We start from the raw sequence: 19,733 nt of genomic DNA, 5'->3' as shown, positions 1-19,733 counted from the left end.
AATATTATTGAACTCTTTCCTTTCATTTATTTACCGCATCCGAGTCGTTAGCTCTCCTTTTCCATATTCGGGAGGTTTCGGGATTAAATCTCGACCCGGAGACCGGCTAACCTGACTCCAGGCAAATACTGGGACAGGATAATAACTTTATAAGCCCATTACATATTCATTCAATAATATTTCCAATTCAGTACTTATTAATGACCCTACGATTCGACACTACATAGTCTGAGCTAGTACCAGTGTAGTCAAATAACCCACAAATTGAGTAAAATTAAAGATAGTGTTTGTGGGATTTTTCACAAGAGAACTTACAATGCGCTGAAGTGATCTGCTTCACTTAATCCTGAATCGAAGGGGCTAAAGGAGATGATGACTGCTTTCTTCCGCAAGCTTGTTACGTCACCACTCACATCCATCCTGTAATTCGACACCACACAGTTAATTCAATTCAGACAACGACGTTAACTAAACTATCACATAAACAAAACAAATATCAAAATTTGTTTAAATTTGGTGTTTTCAATGTGGCGAAGATGTGGATGTAGATTTTCGTACTTCTGAAGCTGTGTCGTTTTTAGGGAGATGCCAGCCTTTCGAAGGAACATACTGTTTACATCTTCAGACGTGATGATGCCTTGAAGGTGAAATCGATATGTTATTCCTCAACGTTGGTAACTAAATCCACACTGCTTCACAACTGAGAAACCAACATGAACATGAACATTTGTACCCGTTTTTCGAGTTTTACTCCAATCGTTTTTGCACCGATAATATTTCGTATATGCCAATGATTATTTTGTTACCTTATAATACTGGTACCGGAAGTGTTTTCTTTTTCCTGTCATGAAAAATTTCGGGAAAGAACCTGGACGTGCGAGATACGGTCAGGATATTCCACAAATTTTTCCACTGTACATTCAGCACTGCCTTAAGCTGTCATCTGTGCATTTCCTCTCTCTCTCGATAAACAGACGTGAATTTCTGCTAACTGAATGGAATTCATTTCTTAGAAATTTTGTCTATTTTAGACGGTTCTTAGATACAAGATGTAGTTAAGTATTAAAGTGCTCTTTAGTGTAAGTAATAAGTCATAACAGTCAATACGTTTGCAATTATGTAGTCCTACTAATCTGTATGGTATGCTTAATTGCAGTTACCGACGACAGTGACTAATACTCGCTGACGTTACAGCAAAGGCCATTGTCTGGCGCGAGTAGGCATAACGAAGAAGGGGGAATGTTACACATCAGTGCATTCACATAGAGTTTGGAACAGAAAACCGATACCATGTCCTGCTAAAGACCATGAGAACGAAGGTAATTTAGGGATGAGGTATGATATATGAAAGAAAATGAGTTAAGTTTCTTCAGAGAAACACGAAACTCATTTGCTTCTGAATGCATACAAATATGAAACTGAATTTCTACGTTAGTTCTTTATGTGAGACCGCATAATGGGCTTATAACGTGAGTCCTCATTACGACAAAGATTTGAATTCAGAAATGAGCGAGAAATTAGCACTGCATGTATGTCGTTTTTTCACAGAGATATTTTGGATGAGGTGAAGGACTCAGGAAGGCCAGTCACCTTGTCTGGTGCCGGTAAAACGGACATGACATCAATTATTGCAGTCAGTAGGGAATATTACGCAACTGGACCCCTGAAGTAGTTGCCTCTCAGCGCTGGACTATCAGAACCCGTCTGGGCGTATGTTCAAACATAATACTTTTAATATTACGTGTGGAATGCCTTTGTATATGTATATATGCATGCACATGTCACGTGTCTTTTGTTCAGGAACTGTTCTTCAGGAGAGGACAGCGGCGGGATGACAGATGTTCAGGTTTTCTGCTGAATGTTATGCAGCGGACGCTATTTGCAGTTTGCAGGACAGTTGAATGCCTTCTTCCGCTAAAGCAGTTAGGAGTCCTCCCACTAGAGCGCATCACGCGTGACGCATCCCATTACTTTACGAAAAAATGACCCTCAGGAACACCCGATTTCACACCGATGACTTGAATGCAGGACTGTCTCAAGGCACAAATATGCCATTACAATGAAGAGGAATCTGAAAACAGTACAAAGGACTAACGTACGTGACGAATTAATTACACTTCGCTGCCATCATGTCATTAACCCAACGCATGCAATGACATGCACAGTTCACAGATAGTGTTGCGTCTCTTCTTATATAATTATAACATCTTTAATGTCACCATTACAGAGATTAAAGGATATACAATATTCCTTTCTCGCAGAGGAAAATAGATATAACAACTGAACGGAATTTCAGAAGAGAGAATATCATACTTAATTTTGAGTTGCCCTCAACACACAAATATACGTTTTGAATATAAATATATGAGAAATCCCAGGATGTAAGAAAGTGTAATTGTTTCTGCAAGTTGACCGACACCAGAAGTTCTCACTGAGTCGCTTTGATAATTCTTCGTCTAGGCTATCAAAACTCACGACTCCAATTTCGGAATATTTTGCTAGTTTGCTATTTTCTGAACCCGTAATCTCAGCAGGAAACAGTGGGGGTCAATTGATTTCAAGAGAGCTAGGTCGGGTAACAAGTTTTGGATATTTGAATTTAAATCAAAATTGCTGCAAAAATATAAAATAAACTTAAAATTAATGCTGACTGATTATCTATGGCCATACTGTTATTCAGTATATCTAACATAGCAGGTAGTATAGCTATGCGATTATAAAATGAACAAATTATAATAGTGTTGATGGAAACTTCTGATCGTTGTAAGATTATATTTACATTTGCAGAATTATTTTAGGCAGCTAATTTAATACGACAGAAACGTGTTCAGATGGATGTATTGTGGGGTTGTTTCTTCTTGTAGCCTGGTAAAAGTGTACCGACGTTTCAGAGGTACTTATTGCCTCCATTTTAGGGCGATCGCTATGAGAACAACCCAGGAGACTGGCATCTTCATATTCTTATTTAACGCCACTTAGTACTTAATTCATCTTCATACTTTTGGTCTATATCAAATGCACTGTGTTCTGAACACATACTTATATATAGGGGGGGATTTATATATTTAATTATTAACAAGTATAATATCACACATCACCTTCGCAATGATTTTTATATTTTCTTAAGTACGAAGAGCCATAAGAGGTTACTGTTTCTAAAATATTTTTGGTTATCCATCTGCTGAATAAACAGAATTCGTTACCCCCTCAGTGGTCATAGAACGCTTAGTTTATTATCTGAGAACGAACCCGCCGATTGAGAAACTCTATTCTAGGTAGTACCGAGGTAACACGTGTCCATACCACTTGCACGTGGAGGTCAGCCCGGCAGAGCTCAATAACCCTTCAAAGATTCTCGCCTCTTACCACAGTATTTAGTAAGCCAGTCCGACAGTGAATAAGTTTCTGGAATGTCCGTCCCTGAACCTCCATCAGGCAGAACGTCGTCCGTTACTATGATGACATCAATACACGTCATCTCTGCGTTAGGATATCTCGTGGATTAAAAAGTAAATGAAAAACTTCCTTTGTTTGTATCAACAATAAAGGCCTCCATTTCCACTTATGACATTAAATGGTTTTTGTCCTTAAACCACGTACCAAATTGAATCCCATGAAATATAATTTAACCTCCTAATCATTAATTTAGGCCTCTATAGATTAAACATACGATGATATAAGTGTTTCTACAACTTGAAGCCCCTGGTATTCAGAATAGTTATGCATCACATATAACAGTGTGCAGTAGCATTAACACAATAGTATCTGTCTTAGCAACAGAACTCTGGTACTTAAGAACATAGGCCTACTTCTTCCTGTTTTCTGTGGTTTGTGCAAATACTTTTTATTGAGAAAAATAGCTGCCTGTTTATTTCTATCTCCACCTTTCCAGTTACACAAAAAATGTTCAGCCTTGCCTTTTATTTTTGTGATGTAAACGTTACATCCTTAGAAGGATTTAAGGGATTTATTTAACTCGCTGAATACTCTATTTTGCTTGGTCTTATGAAGCCTTATTTCGTGACCCTCGTGTGTGAGATTTGTAGATGTTACGAAGGGCCAAAAGCTGGTCTAGTTCTCCAGCGCACGATGCGTTTAAACAGTGGAGTTAACTAAATCCCCTCGTCCAAGGAGTCCAACTGAATGTCTGTAGATCAATCCAACGAAAAGTTGGGACCCGCAGTGCTCAGACACTTGAAGAACGGGTCGTTCCCAGTATCCCAGTTAACTAAATGAGTGGTTAAGATCGCTGTCTTCTGGGTTGTTGCGCCGAGTAGTCTGGTAGAAGTTTATCGACGTTTAAGAGGTGTCTGCTGCTGCCAGCACACTGCTGATGGAAGCAGCCATTGTCATAGTTTAAATCAGTTCACATAAAAGATAGTTTATAGTCTGGAGATATTGTATATATGCACACTTTATTCTCGGAATGTTCTTGAGGATGTGATACTGTGATACTAACTCTTCCGATTAATCCTATGATATTTACACCGAAAGCTATGTTACGTATAGAAACGGTGACAGGCGTTAGCCCATCTTGGTTAGATGACCCAATGAAGGATCTGATGCTGTACACTTTTACACAAAGGACATGACTTACTGAACTGTTGAACTGCACACTATGGATATTTATTTAGAAATAATCCAAACAACCACTGCTAGTTGATTTCTCAGTCCATGCCAGTGGATTGCCGTCCCCGATGTAATTAATTATTTTTGAACTAATAAGTTTCCTTATTGTGTTAAGATAGTTTCTAGTATTTAGTTTTACATTTCTAAGTTTATTCGTTTATTTTAAGAGCACTTATACGACGGCAATGAGGTTAAATATGCACAATCTGGGGGGGGGGGGGGGAGAGAGAGAGAGAGAAAAGCCCCTGTAGAGCAAATACAATTTGTATGTTTCATGTAACTGTTACTAAATAATTTCGGAAAAATATTCCGTATCGTAAAAGCTTAAAATTTAAATGTAACTAAAAAAATATCTTCCGGTAAGCCCGCTTTATAATGTGACAAAATGATTTATGAAAAAGGAAAAGCAAAAACATACGACAAACAATTTAACGTTCACTTTTAAGGTCGTGTTTTTCTGTGGGAATGGCGGAGACAATTTTAGCATAAATGGAAAAAATGGTCTATTTAATAGAATACAATTATTTCTTAGTTATCCTCCAATCTGTGTACGTCGGTACTGAGTGGTGCCGAAGTGCAAGAGATCTACGTAGAAAGTTTTATTTTAAAAAATACAAATTATGAAGCTCCGCATTACATTAATTTGTACAAGTATTCTGTCACATACTCTCTTCCGCAGGCAGCACTCACAGGGAACACGAGAAACACATTTTGCTGTCTCAACCCGAAGAAAAGAACACTAAGCAGCACGTTCCTTTGCCACATGCGTACACGCACCGATACATAACACACTCTTGAGGGTTGCTTATAAGAGCTTTTTGTTAATCGTAATGGCTGTCTGCTGTATAAACATAAAAGGCGAGTTAATTGTATTTCTATCAGTTGCCAAATTGACTTTAGTAACACAATAACTTTGCATCATATTCGAAGCTATACGTCTGTTTCTTGCCGAAACATTGGAAACTCCAGTAAATCAACAGAAGAACACGTTATTGAGTTCTGGTACTACGTAATTATCATCCATACTGTCCGAAACGTTAATAATTGGCTCTTGTGGAACAATACATGTTTTGCTTTGATGTTTGTCCCTAGGTTTTCGTGTCTACAATTAATGTGTAACTTTGGCTTTCGGGAATGAGCAACGTTGTAGTTACACGTACTTTGCTTGTGTCCTTACGAAATGTGCTCTGAAACTCCGACAGAACATGGAAAACACGTGTCTGAAACAAAGCATTCGAACTTCATTTGGACCTAGTAGTACGAGGTGCGATCGAAAGTTTCCAGACTGCGCGTATAAAAACCCGTACACTTATCTCAGGTATTAAATTCATCCATCACCCTCGAAGTAGTTCCCCTGGGAGTGAACACAACGATCCCAGCGCCGCTGCCAAGCCTGGAAGCATCCCTGGAAATCTTTCTTTGTCAGCCTGTCAAGCACCATCTGCGATTCTGCCTGAATCTCTTCTCTCGTCTCAAATCTCCTTCCCTTTAGCTGAATTTTCATCTTTGGGAAGAGAAAGAAGTCACACGGAGCTAAATCCGGCGAATAAGGAGGGTGCGGGATGACGGCCATGGTGTTTGAGGCCAAAAACTGCCGAACTTTGAGGGCGGTGTGCGCTGGCGCGTTGTCATGATGCGTCGCATGTGGAGTTCTTCCTTTAGAATCAGCTGACAGGTCCCATAGCCTATCCCAACAATGTCGCACAAGTTCGTTGATGGTACGACGTCGATCGTCGTGAATGGCCTGCCGAATCTTCGTAACATTTTCGGACGTTGTGCTCGAAGATGGTCGTCCAGAACGCTCGTCATCATCGACAGAGGTTCGGCCATTTTTAAAACGTGAATGCCACACAAAAGTTTGTGCACGACCCATTGCGGACTCCCCAAATGCTTGCTTTAGCATTTCATAGGTTTCCGTAGCCGTTTTGGAGAGTCTTTGGCAAAATTTGATGCACACGTCATTCCGAAATCGCAGGAGGGTCGGTGTAATGCACTACCAAAACACCCGTAACTAAGAAACAAATGCTAATTCGATGATGCCGGCTGGTACACTGATTCACTATAAATGTAGGCCGCACCCCCTAGCGGCAGAAGCTCGTACTACATCCGGTTCGCCCTCTATTGACACAGTCTTGAAACTTTCCGATCGCACCTTGTACCAACTAGCCTAATTGGACAATTCAGAATATTATTTACGGAGGGCTTGCACGTGTCACTTTGTTTTATTGTGATAATACAGTTTATGAAACTATATTAAGCTCTGAGTGTAGCTCGTTTTGATGACAGAAGAAGCACAAACGAAATTTTTGAGAGGAAACATCCTCAAAGGTGGTCTTATGGAAAACCGATGTGGTGGGATTGGAGAAAATTGATCTTAGTTAAATTAGTCACCTGGATGGGATTTAGATGCAAATACGTAAGGATCGTGTTCATTGACGAACTAATGTTCCATCAGTGTTGCTACCAGGTGGTCAGTTAATTACTTATACGACTTTCAATTTCTATATGCTTTGTTACAAAATATGCAGCCTACTGTAATAAATTAACTATCTATTTTTTGGATTAGTACATACAAATAGAAATGTCGGTCATAAAAGTTTTTGACTACATCACTGAATCCGTTACATACTCTGGCTTTATTTTACCCCTTCTCATCAATCGGTGAAGTTGCTCTCAGTAGGCATTCTCGCACAGTACCTACAACTCCAAATATAAAGAAATAACCCCAAATAACAAGGGTCAACGAACTATATTTCCTTTAGTGCGCATTTTACAGAAAGGCGTCAGGATGGATGAGGGTTTCGTTCAAGGTAAAGGTAACTAGGCACGTGAAAGTTTCTAACCCTAAGTTTTTAGAAAAGTAGATCCCAAAAAGATGATAAAAGATGTACAGGTAAGGGAGCCCTTTTGTGTGCCCGAATGTTTTAAGTTGTCAAGTTCCGGTAGAAAAATCACCTTCCAAGCTTTTCTCATCTTACCTGTAACGTACATCATTCCTTAACATTTATTATTACGGTCTTTTCCAGTTTTCTCTGAACTTTCTATCGCCATTGTTAAGATAAATTACCGGAACTTTCTCCTCCATTTTATGAGTCAGACCCACATTTGTTACCGTTGCTACTATTTCTCTTCAGAATTCTGTTCAACATTTTGTCCCGACATAATATTTAGAATAGTATGTAAAGCAAATTCAGTGCCACGTACACTGTGCAAAAAATGAAGATGGTCATCTGGTAGATATTGGCCGATGTTTAAGAAGAGCTTACTGCTTCCATAATCAGAGCAAAGAATCAATATCTATCAGACTACAGGCTGCTATACCCGAAAAAGACAGCCAACTTTCAGAGAACCTCAAATGTCACAGAGGAAATAAATACTTCAAGACTAAATTGAGAAGATAAATATTATGAAGGCAGCATCCAATCCGAACGAATGTCTTGGAATTTAAACACGAATTCTAAGAAGGAATAAGAAATGAACAATATAAGCTGCAATTACGTGTCGTAATTTGTTATTGGGATTAACTTTAAGAGAAAGTCTATAAAATTAAGAAACACATAGCGGACTGTTCAGTACATACAATAAACAAATAGTGCGCAGAAATTATCAGTTAAAAAGAGATAAAGTTGCCTTAGTGTATAACCAAACACCGCAGAATAGTGAGAGGAGTGGAGGTAAGCTACAGGCATTCACATTGGTAACTAATCACTTCAGGCTTCGGCTCCTTTACCCCGTGCCAAATGGATGGGAAATTAAGTGGGCCTCAGGGCCGGTCTAGACAATATGGCCTGCCTTGCCGGGCATTTAACCCTGGTCGTGTAGCCTGCCACTCAAGTCATTATACTGACTGAGCTATCACGACTTAAATTGGAGACGGCACGCAAATATAAGCAGAAAGACAGGATCTAGAATAACGCGCATTTGTTTACATTCTTAAGAGGATATCACGTATATGAGTAGAGGACCTAGGACCAGGCTTGAAAACACCAAATACTTGTGGAGAGAGAGCTAATTCTATAACAGAGAAGCTAATAGTTGCTAAGTTAGTGAAATTACCCGTTTGTTATGTAACTTAAGGGTTCGCTGCCGTGTTCACAAAAGCCCACAGAGACCATAGAACAAAGACTGTCAAAGGACAAATAAAATGGCTAACACAACATTAGCTTTTAACCAAACGTAATGACAGGTAAGAAAATACACGACTTAACTCGTGGAAAATGCAGACTTTAAAAATGAGGAATCACCTATAAATTTGTTATGCTTTCGATTTTCGAAGGACGCTGTAGTGCGGTGTCAGATTTACAGCTCTCACGAAGTCCAAGTTCCGGACCCCACGTATCATTCATTACCTTGACAAATAGGCATGAGAATTACACAAACCGGCCAGAACGCATTGCTTGCTACCCTGACCCCTCACAGCGGGGGGGAAGGGGGAAGTCAACACGTTCAACTTTCCCTCTTGCCATCGAAGTATTAACTTACTGTTTCTTATTTTAACCCAACTCAATTATAAACCCAAATGTAGGTTACAGCAGGTATGGTACCTTCAGATGAAGAGAGAATAGGACACTTCTTTCGGCTTCTCTCCCAGCAGAGAAATCTCACGGATATTTAAAGGTTCGGATTACCTATGCATCTGGCTGGCTGACTGACTGAATACGTCAAACCAACTACATGATGAATAGGCTTTCTTGAAAGACGCCAGTTGAGCAGATGGTCAAGAAATTTCCTCCTTCTATAGAACCTATTACTTTGTTACTCTTAAACAACATCCTGAGTCAAAATATGATGAATGCAGAACGCACTGTACTGTTATATCTTCATGGAGCATAGCACTTATTGAGAAACTAATAGTCTATAGTTTCTCAGACAGTAAATAAATTATTCACCTTTAATAAAACCAGGATGTTAATTATTGTGTACACAAGAACCCGCCACTGGAAAATATCGAACCACCTGAATCAAATCCTCATCTTCAATTCCACCTTCAAAAAAGATTGATTTTAATATGTTCTCTCAACTGAGAATGATGTTACGGTCCATCTCTGATAATGTCACCAAACATAACAGCTGATTAATGTCTTGTTCAACTGAGTTAGTATTCTCAACGAAAGCTTAAAATTAATTGTAGACAGATGAATTGTCGCAAAAGGCCTAGGGATCTCCGACCTCGTGTCTAATGTGTCATGAATTTAGAGTTCGGACAACACATCGACCTTAGTCTACACTAATTTTATAAAAATGGTAGCTCGTGCACAATTTTCAACTACCTGACTTGCAGTCTTCACAGCAACATCATCTTGATTAATGACATAGTGGCGACAGGTGAACTGTAATAAAACCATAGGTTTTCCCCGCTTCTTGTATCAGCCAGACAAACTTTTTCCATATTAAATACTTCTCACTTATATTTATGTTATGATCAAATAAACTTAAAAATTTGGTTTTCTTCAGTATGAGTAGGCAGATTTACACATTCTTTCGCAACTGTGCCTAAAAAATGAAAGGAAATCGCAAAAAACAAGCATATCAGAAAACTACTTCCTTTGTTTTAATTTATCAATCGTATGTATTTCAATAAAGTCTCATTCATCTAAAAGAACTTTTAAAAATCACTGCTTTTCTACGGCTGAATCTCCCTCGTAGACGGGTAAAAAAGAGGGAGACACCTATTTTGCTAGATCCTTTAGACCGAGGTATTCCCGATCTGTATTCACAGAAGACGAAGGAAGGACCACAGATCGGGAATAGCTCGGTCTACAGGATCCAGCAGAATAGGTGTTTCTCTCTTTTTACCTGTCGACGAAGAAAAATCCTTCCTACGATACGATGTGATTTCTTAAGGTATCTGATGTACTTGCAGTTTCTTATCCTTCATTATCAGAGTTAAAATGGTCGCACTCGATATGCTCTTTTCTCTTCACACTTCCCGACTTGAATTAACTACCCATCTTCAACGCTGACAAAAAATGTTATTGCAGGAAATAGTTGTCTTCTCTGTAACAGTGCCGTGTAGCCTGGTAGATGAAGATTTCTGTCTTCTGGGTTGTTCCGCTGTGTAGTATGGTCGATGTTAACCAACGTTTCGGAGGTCATACTGCCTCCGTCATCAGGGCGATGAGTATGAAGATTTCAGTCTTCTGGGTTTTTGCGCTGTGTAGTCTGGTCGATGTTAACCAACGTTTCAGAGGTCATACTGCCTCCGTCATCGCCCTGATAACGGACGCAGTATGACCTCTGAAACGTTGGTTAACATCGACCAGACTACACAGCGCAACAACCCAGAAGACAGAAATCTTCAGACTCACCGCTGTGAAAACCTCAAATCCTACATAGCCTGGTAGATGTTTACCGACGTTTCAGAGGTGCTTACTGACTCCATCACCAGGGCGATCACCGGAAGACAGCCATATTTATGCTCTATATTGTGAGAACCTGCAATCCTACGAATATATTGCACATTTTCTAATATTTGCGTTTGTTTCAAGGTTGGAAATTAACAAGTCACTGTTATTGTAAGGATTCTTAGCACGGGCAGCCTTGCAATAATATCACAGCTGCTTGATTGAATTTCATTCCATTAACTGCATTAGAATATAGAATAACAAACAGCAGGCATTTCAACACGTACGACTATATTCCTTCAGTGGCCGATCAGTATGTTGCGTTTCAGTGAGGAGGAACACGGTGCTAATGGCTATCCTCAGACCAATATTTTTGTGCTTTAGAAGTAAATAGGATGTCTAGGCTTCAGAATAAGCATCAAAGCAACAATCTAAATTTGTCACTATAGTCCTAAATAAGAACAAATTCGGAATTTTATACTTAGTTTGTCCGCCGCGGACTGATTCAGAAATACTGATTTAGAATATTAAAGTGATTAGACGACTATTTTGATCTAAAGTCCTTCATTCATGCAAATACATTTAAAGACATAACTCTTTTTAAAAACTGGTAAATTTCCTCAGTTTCCCCAGCAGTAATTTTCTTCGCTGCCTGCCATGATGAGCAATGACGTAGCATGATTCATGATGTTATCGATTTCTTATCGCTTTCATTTGTTGCATGACAAATAAATATTACGAACATCGAGAATTTGCTTGTAAGAGGCTACAGAAGTTGTTTTCAATTTATGCTCTGTGAGAATTTTCCTTGTTCAAGAAGCAGTCTATAAAATCGGGAAAGACGAACAAATTGGCTCCTAATTTTCGTTCTATTTTTTTTTTTCAGAAATCGGCATATTGAAAAATCCGCTACTGTAGTGTACGGAATTAACAAGGAGTTTAATACATGGCCTTTCCAACGATTTGAGAACAGTAACGTTTATGTTAATTACATGTACGAAATATATATTTGTAGCATTGAACGCGAAATCACTATGCGTCACAACAAAGTTTAGAACTGAAGTCGAACAAAAACCTTATTCATGTTTCTCACATTTATCTTCTATTTACTACACACTGAATAAGTAGTCAACTCCTTAGTTATTTAAAAATGATAAATATTTATATGAAGATAGGAGAAGCAAATGGTGAAACACTGGCAATAATTCGAAGAGAAATTGTCCCATGCAATTTAATCGACAACTGCAATACAGACTGTTTCATGAAAATTATCATAAGGTTTAACTGAATGGCGAAGATGATAACAACAGAGAGGTTATGTAAACTTCTAAGCTTCTTTCCCACTGTTAAATTGCACAGCCGCAAAGTAAATCAAGTCGGCATTTGTTTGCAGGAAAGTGGAGTCTTTGATCTAATCGAAGTAGAATTTTGCAAGACGGAAACGAGTAAAAGCAATAAGCACAACAATAATATTGTACTCACTGTACCAACTGTTTATTAATAAAAGAGATTTATAAAAAGAACACAGAAGAAAAGGAGCTACAACAATACCATTCTGTGCTTACTCCTGTGACCTACTTTACTCCCTCCCGCCACCCCTCTCTTCAGTAATGTAACAACAATGAGTATGGTCTTTCTCTCTGCTTTTGAAGAAAGAGTCCCTCATTATACCCTCAGAGGGCAATGACATTTAGACCTAGCCATCTTTTTTTTCTCATCCCTCGTCTCCTCATTTTTCCTGAAGATGTAGTCTCTTCTATCTGCGATGGAACACACCAGGTAGGTGCCAAGAGAGAAAGCTGGCCTTCCCCTCTAGGAGGGACCGTATCGTGATTTCTGATATAATGATGTGAGGGTCGAAGTAACTGACAGTATTCCCAACTCCGTGGGGCACAGTTCTTCATAGAAGCTGATTCCTGTTCATCTTGTCAAGAGATTTGACTCGAAGGCCCATTACAGAGTTTACAAGAAGTCACTACTGGATTCTACCCCGAGCCACATGAATACATTTCATGACCATATTTCTTTAAAATTATTTTAATATTCCTTTTTAGAAACAAGACCCGTGAGTTTCCCAAGTGTTTTCCTTCTTCCAAAAATCTTGTACAAATTTATGATATCCTCATTCATGCTACATGTCCTGCGACTATCATCCTCCTTCATTCATTCGTAGTAATAATACTTTATAAAGAATATGAATTATGAAATTTCTCATGACGAAATTGTCTCTGTCCTCTTGTTACCTCCTCTCTTTTAGGTTCATAATATCTTTACCGGCCTGTTCTCAAAAACCCTCAACCTAAATTCTTTCAAAAGACTATATCGCTCTTTATTCGTTCCACTTAATGTATATTTATACACGAACTATGTACGTCGCTGGTTTGTTACATGGAGAACCATTTAACGCAGAAGCGACCTTGTACGACGTCACTGTGATCTGCGAAAGTACGTATTAAACACGGTTGCTACAATAAATAAGCGACTTCATAATTTCAGTACATCCCATAGTTCTCTGGCACTTTAAGTAACTTGTGTTTTCATAAAGAGGAAAATACATGCGTAAGACATCAGGACGCTAGCCAACAGCATTATATATATACTCACATTTAATTTTTATAATACGTAATTCTTATGTTGGTGTTCCGAGTTGTGAACCCAGGTTGAATTGTAAGCAGATATCAGTTGGTTATCTACCTACACGTCTACATGGCGTTGCAAACCAGAAGATCAACATCCACATCTTCTGCACCTCAAAACCTTAGATCTCATATTGTTATAATAAACAAACAATCCCTTTATTTTACAGCTTTAACAAAGGAACACGTGCTTTCGCCAGTTGTCAAATAAAACAAAATTTATCCTTTCTACAAGATCCAAACTCAAATTAAAAACAATTTTTTTGTATTCAATACTTTACTGACATGTTTAGTTTTCAATATGGTTTTTAAATATTTATTTTAGGCACAGCATGTTTTGAGCATAATATAAATCATTGATATAAACGAATTCGATGCCTCGAAGAGTGCATAGACCTGTAACATTGACCTCCTCCCTCCATTTCCCACAAATTAGCTAGGGTCCAACATACATGACAGGCAATCCGCATATATCTCATTGTCAAAAAGAGTGAAGCATTTTAAAGTGCGGTCAAAGTACAATTCCTATTATACCGCTGCCACACGCTTCTACTGATGCCCGTACTTCGTGGCTTCCAAACATTCACGGCTATTTCATCAAGTTTATGTCTTCAAGAACCAATGGGAAGAAAGGAAACATCTGGAGAAACCGTGCAGAAATTTGTGGTAGGTAATAAAGGCAACAAACCCCGATACAACAGGGGTAGCCAAATTTCCATTCCCCAAGTTTATGTCTGTTTTGACGTTTGATTGGTACGACCAGAGTATAATGTGGTCCTTTGGAAGCAAATATCGGCACATTAAACGTAGAACGAAAGATTGCAGATATATAGTGATTACTTTAATCTGATGTATCGAACATGCAGGAGCTCATAAATTCTATGGTATTTCTGTTGAGGGACACTGTATCATACAGTTTGTCATTTGTAGGACCATTACTAGATTTCTGATGTCCAATGTACAGTGTGAAATTGAGGCTATTTAGCTCCAGAAATTTGAAAACGAGAGAAAGTTACGCTTTCACTGAAAATTAAATAGTTATTACCCCTAAAAGTTTTGTTGTAGAAACATCAGTTCCTATTATAATTCTCAGCTTATACTGGAAAGAAACACTAGATGATGATCTGAGAAGGATTTCAAAGGAATCGGTGGCAATGTATTATAAAATATTATCTCATCAGTTGAGTGGACGAACTGGGTAAAACTAGAAAGGACTACAATTAGGATAGCCTGGATCAAAACAGAGATGCAAACCCGACACCTCCAGACTTCGTAGCAGGAATACTAACCGCTATCGCGGTTCAATTATCGGCAGGACAGGATTTTTATCTTAGCGACACCGTCGAGAGACGCTCTAGAGCCCACACAGGCTCTTATAAAGTCAGACCGGGTTCTTTCCACAGGGGTAAAGCGGAGTTAGCTTCACTCTCGCCCATCTAGAATCGAGGTTACGATTGCGTGAAGCTATATCTCCACTTCCTCCCCCACATAACTACATGACGTGGTGCTTAGTTAAATTCAGGCCTACGTGTATAGCATCGAATGATTAATGACTGACAAACTTCAAAAGATATGGAAGAAAGTAGGAGAATTTAGCCAGAGGCAGTGAGTAACACCAGGAAATCTCAGTCAGGATATCCGGTTGTCTGGCCGAGGTTGGAACTCATTACATTCGTAATACAAAGCAGAAGTGCCAACCATTCGACCGCCACGTTCGGTTACACAATCATTCAAAATACTCATGGTATTCATTTATGCTGAATTCAATTTTCAATGGCGCTTGAACCACGGTTTGACCACCCCTCTGCAGAAGAACAGATAAATTAAGATCCCTTTCTCCCGCTATCTCCCATAAACAACCCATTTTCTGTTAAAAATATATAGTTTCTTTTTTACTAACCACTTGAACAAAACCAAAGTTTTATTCGTGGTCTAAACCTTTTTTAACCACACTCGCTGGTTTTATGACAGTGCAAATAACTACCGGTAAGAGTTCGACTCACATAAAAAGGCATTTTGGGGCGGACTTCAACTTGGTTCAAAGACCTTAGACCAGAGGAGGCTCTTCATTTGATCGGAAAATATAGGACAGGTGTAAAGGGACTCTCTCTTTAAGAGAGCATCCGTGCTCTCTAAAACGTTCTGCTCCTTTTGTCTTCTAGCCTCGTAATTGTCTTCTAGCCTCGTATAAAACGCCACAAGTCCTTAAGATTCAAGACGTTGCGTGTTATTTTGCTAATTCTGTGCAGGTGGTAAGAAGAGTCCTTGGAGATTCCGTGCCTGCTTTTAGACACCTTTTGCATTTCGTGTTTACGTCTTGGCAAAAAAAAGCATGACAGCTAGTCGTTCTTCATTTTATGCTGAACAACAAGCGTTTTTCTACAAACATTTATAAAAAATAAAAAATAAATTATATACTGCTTACAATTCTGTAACGTAAAACAGTTTGTAAGCGAACAAAAGAATTTATCGAGTTGGGGGGAGGGGGATTTTATAACCATCATTTAAAAACTGACGTCCAGAAAAACATAACCTTTGCAATCAGACATGTCGAAAATTGCGAAATTACGCTGTTTGTAGAGCGCTAACACGTAAAGATCAGTTTTGATACGTTCTATAAATTTGGCCTACATATGCGCTGCGCAGTAGGCCATGAGCGTGCGAACAGTCTTTTGTTTCAGCGTGCTGTTTCTATTCTGTGGATACTTATAACAGCTTATTTAGTTGTGGATATGTAAAGCTAGTATTTATCATGGAATATAAATTAGTTAAAAATTTGGAAGATTTTTCTTTTAAAAAAGGCACCTAGACGATATCAACACCAATGAGCTCAGTAAAATTGTATTTAAGAACTTCCAAAAATCCTGAAATAATAAAAAAACATTTGGCAGGGCTCCTTGGATAGACAAAAAGTATATTTATTCTGACATATTTAATTTTATCAGCAAGTTTCGGTCTTGATAACATCATCAGGTGATAAGGCTAAGGAAAATTCATAATATTTCAGCAACTACTGTCTTCGGATTGCGACCCTCAAGTCTAGCACTTATAGACTCGTAATCAGTGACGAATACTCCGGTCAGGCTAGTAATGTATCGCCAGACCAGGAAAATTGGAAGAATACAAAAGAAATGTTTTACAAAACAACAGCGAAATATTATTAGTAATATTAAAACATCTTAATATTATGATAAGGTTGTTGGGGGAGCAGGGGATTCTATAATATTGGATTTCCATACGACTTCGTCTTCTGGACAAAGATTCGTTATCTTAAAGCCTTCTTCTTTATTAAATAGATTTCTAGTTAAAATTTCTCTGTTACATTTTCGGGAAGAATTACGTAAAAATTCACTCTGCATCAAATTTATACAATATAACCTTGAAATTTCGCACCTTCGCCATGTTTGTCATTGTCAACATCAAATAATACTACATGCACAATTTATACGTACGTTTATGACCTATATTCATATCAAATTTTACTTGCTTAGCCGCAGTGGTTTATCAGTTATTGCTGTAAAACTAACAGCGAAGAAAATTTTCTTACTCCTGCCATATTGTTCTACGTTAACAGGATTACCTCAACAGAAGATTTATGTTTTTTCGAAAACCTGCTATCATAGATCATTTGAAAACAATAGCACGTTTCGTGAAAATTGGTCATCTGGTTCAAAAGTTGAAAGGGGAGAGACAGGACGGCTAACACAATCGTAGACTTAAAGTGACAATATGTATTACATCTTATATTTAAATGGTTAAAACGAACAGGCTCGTGTAATTGATGAAAATGAAGGACGTAGTAGATTAGAGCGTGGCACCCATGTTACTTTCACGAATTTAAAATGGACGTGGCCTTTCTAGTTTACAGGTCATATGAAACAAAAGGCCAGGGATCGAGTTACCAGCTTACTCGATTAATAATAGAAACTTTATAAATATAATTTTCTGTGTTGTTTTGTATGGGTGTGAAACATGGTCACTCACTCAGAGGGAGGAACACAGATTGCAGGTGTTTGAGAACAGGATGTCGAGGAGGATATTTAGGCCTAAGAGGGAAGACGATGGGGCGTGGAGAAAACTGCATAATGATGAGCTTAAAAATCTGTACTCCTCCCCCAATATTGTCAGGGTGATTAAGTCGAGAAGAATGAGATGGTCTGGGCATGTAGCGTGCATGGATGGGACAAGAGGTGTGCACCGGGTACTGGTTGGGAAATCTGAGGGGAAGAGACCGCTGGGGAGACCTAGACGTAGATGGGAAGATAATCTCAGGCGGGATCTATGGGAGATAGGAGTTGAAGAAGATTGGATTTTGTTGGCCCAGGACAGGGTCCGGTGGAGGGCTTTGGTTAATTCGGTGATGAACCTTCGGGTTCGGTAAGTCATCTAGTTAGTTAGTTAGTTAGTTAGTTAGTGTACATACAAAGTTCATTGATGCAAGGGCATAGTTAAAAGAATACATTAATTGGTACTCAGTTTTAGCAACGAGCCGCCACTGTCAAACATTTCCTCTTTAAAAAATCAAATAGAAAGGTGAAGTACCCTGATGGAATTTCTTTGCGCCGACCCCAACAATATATTCAAAAGGTTTATTGGTGTGCGGTTTAGAAATTTTATTTATGTATTGGTCAAAACAGGCTACAGCTGTTATAGAAATTGAGCTTTGTCCTGTTTATTTATTTTTCTTCTTTTAAAAGTACGTACAACACATAGTCAACTGTAATTGGCCTTTCTAAATATATGACACTTTTTCTTAATTTTTCCTTTTTACATTTTAAATATAGATACAGCTTACGGGTCAATAAGGTAATGTCAATAATAAATAGTAAACAGCCGATGTCATATAACTCCCAGGAAATATTCTACACACTGTGAGCAGGTTAGTGCAGCAGAGGTAAACGTTTAAACCTGTGTTCATGATCACCTTCCCATCTTATTCGAGGCGTGTGAGAAAAACGTTGTAAATCTAACAATCGACAAACATAGTTTAATCAGTTAAGTCCCGGAAGCAAAATGTGTGGAACATTTATTACTTTAACAAGTCTGTCCTACTAAAAGTTTTTAAGAAAGCAAGGATGGTTAATAATGAGTTTGTAAGGGTGTGGTCTTAGCCTATTTCAAGTTATATTTATAGTATTTGACTGAAAATAAACTAAGTAAAATCAAATGAAAATTTCAGTGAGGAAAATGCACCTTTCATACAAAATTCGATTAAGGAAAATTCCAAAATATTCCATGAGAAAATATCTGGGAGAGACAGAAATGTGTGTGTGAAAGGATACCGAAAAATATACTTGTCTGTTCCCAAAATGTGATATTGTGATAGCTACACGTGTAATTAACTTACTAAAAATTACTAAACATTTACTGTCAGAATTCTTAATTTTCTGACTGCCATTTAAATAAATTTTTAAGTGTTCTTTAAGAAGCAAAGAACACCTACTATGTCTGTCTGTCGGTCGATGTTTTCCTATAAATTTACGGGATGTAATTGTTTCAAGAATTGAGAAATTGTGCTCTCTCCTCAATCCGCATGTTTCAAATTATAAGTTACTGAGCAGATTTACTTTACATTTGTAATTGCGAAGGGTTAGTTCTTGTTGGTCAAATATGTGCTGTGCATCACATGAACCTCAAACTAAATACATTTATTAATGTTCTCAAAATAATTTGTAGCGTAACAAATTTACACAAGGCATAAAACATGAATCTTATAAGGCATAGGCCTACAGCTTGCAGTTGTAATATTTTAAATATGACCTCTAACAGTCCGCAAACTGTGTGTAAGGAATTCGAGAGTAGAGTCGATTGTGATGTTTTATATTTATGCCGTATTTCTGTTAACTTTAAACTTATTTCATCACATATTTACCTCTACATTAGGGAAAAAACATTGTGAAAAACCACATTTTATGTATATAATTTAGTTAGTCTATATTCTATTTAATCAAAAGTTACGAGGTAATTTTGAGGAAGTCACAAGAAAGGTTAAGAACTACTGATATATATTTAACAAAATACAAGTAAAATAATAAAGTTTTATTTTGTCACGAGTGTCTTAAATGTTGCGTTGAAAGACGGACGAGACAAAAGAAACGAATACATTGACTTAGGCTATATACCA

General features: G+C 38.1%; 1 protein-coding gene across 1 annotated transcript in view; it reads right to left on the bottom strand.

Moving 5' to 3' along the window:
* LOC110827462 (uncharacterized) overlaps positions 1 to 19,733 on the bottom strand; it is a 142,473-nt gene that overhangs the window by 15,299 nt on the left and 107,441 nt on the right. The window contains exon 2 of the mRNA XM_022059169.2: positions 316 to 420. The gene's annotated coding sequence lies outside the window, so the exon portion shown is untranslated. The remainder of the gene's footprint in view (positions 1 to 315; positions 421 to 19,733) is intronic.

This window comes from Zootermopsis nevadensis, unplaced genomic scaffold (assembly GCF_977971745.1).
Source record: "Zootermopsis nevadensis isolate Lab colony 2312 unplaced genomic scaffold, Znev_1.0 Znev_ptg000018l, whole genome shotgun sequence".
Classification (NCBI taxonomy): Eukaryota; Metazoa; Arthropoda; class Insecta; order Blattodea; family Termopsidae; genus Zootermopsis; species Zootermopsis nevadensis.
Note: the sequence above shows the minus strand (reverse complement) of the source record. Positions and strands in the feature narration are given on the sequence as shown.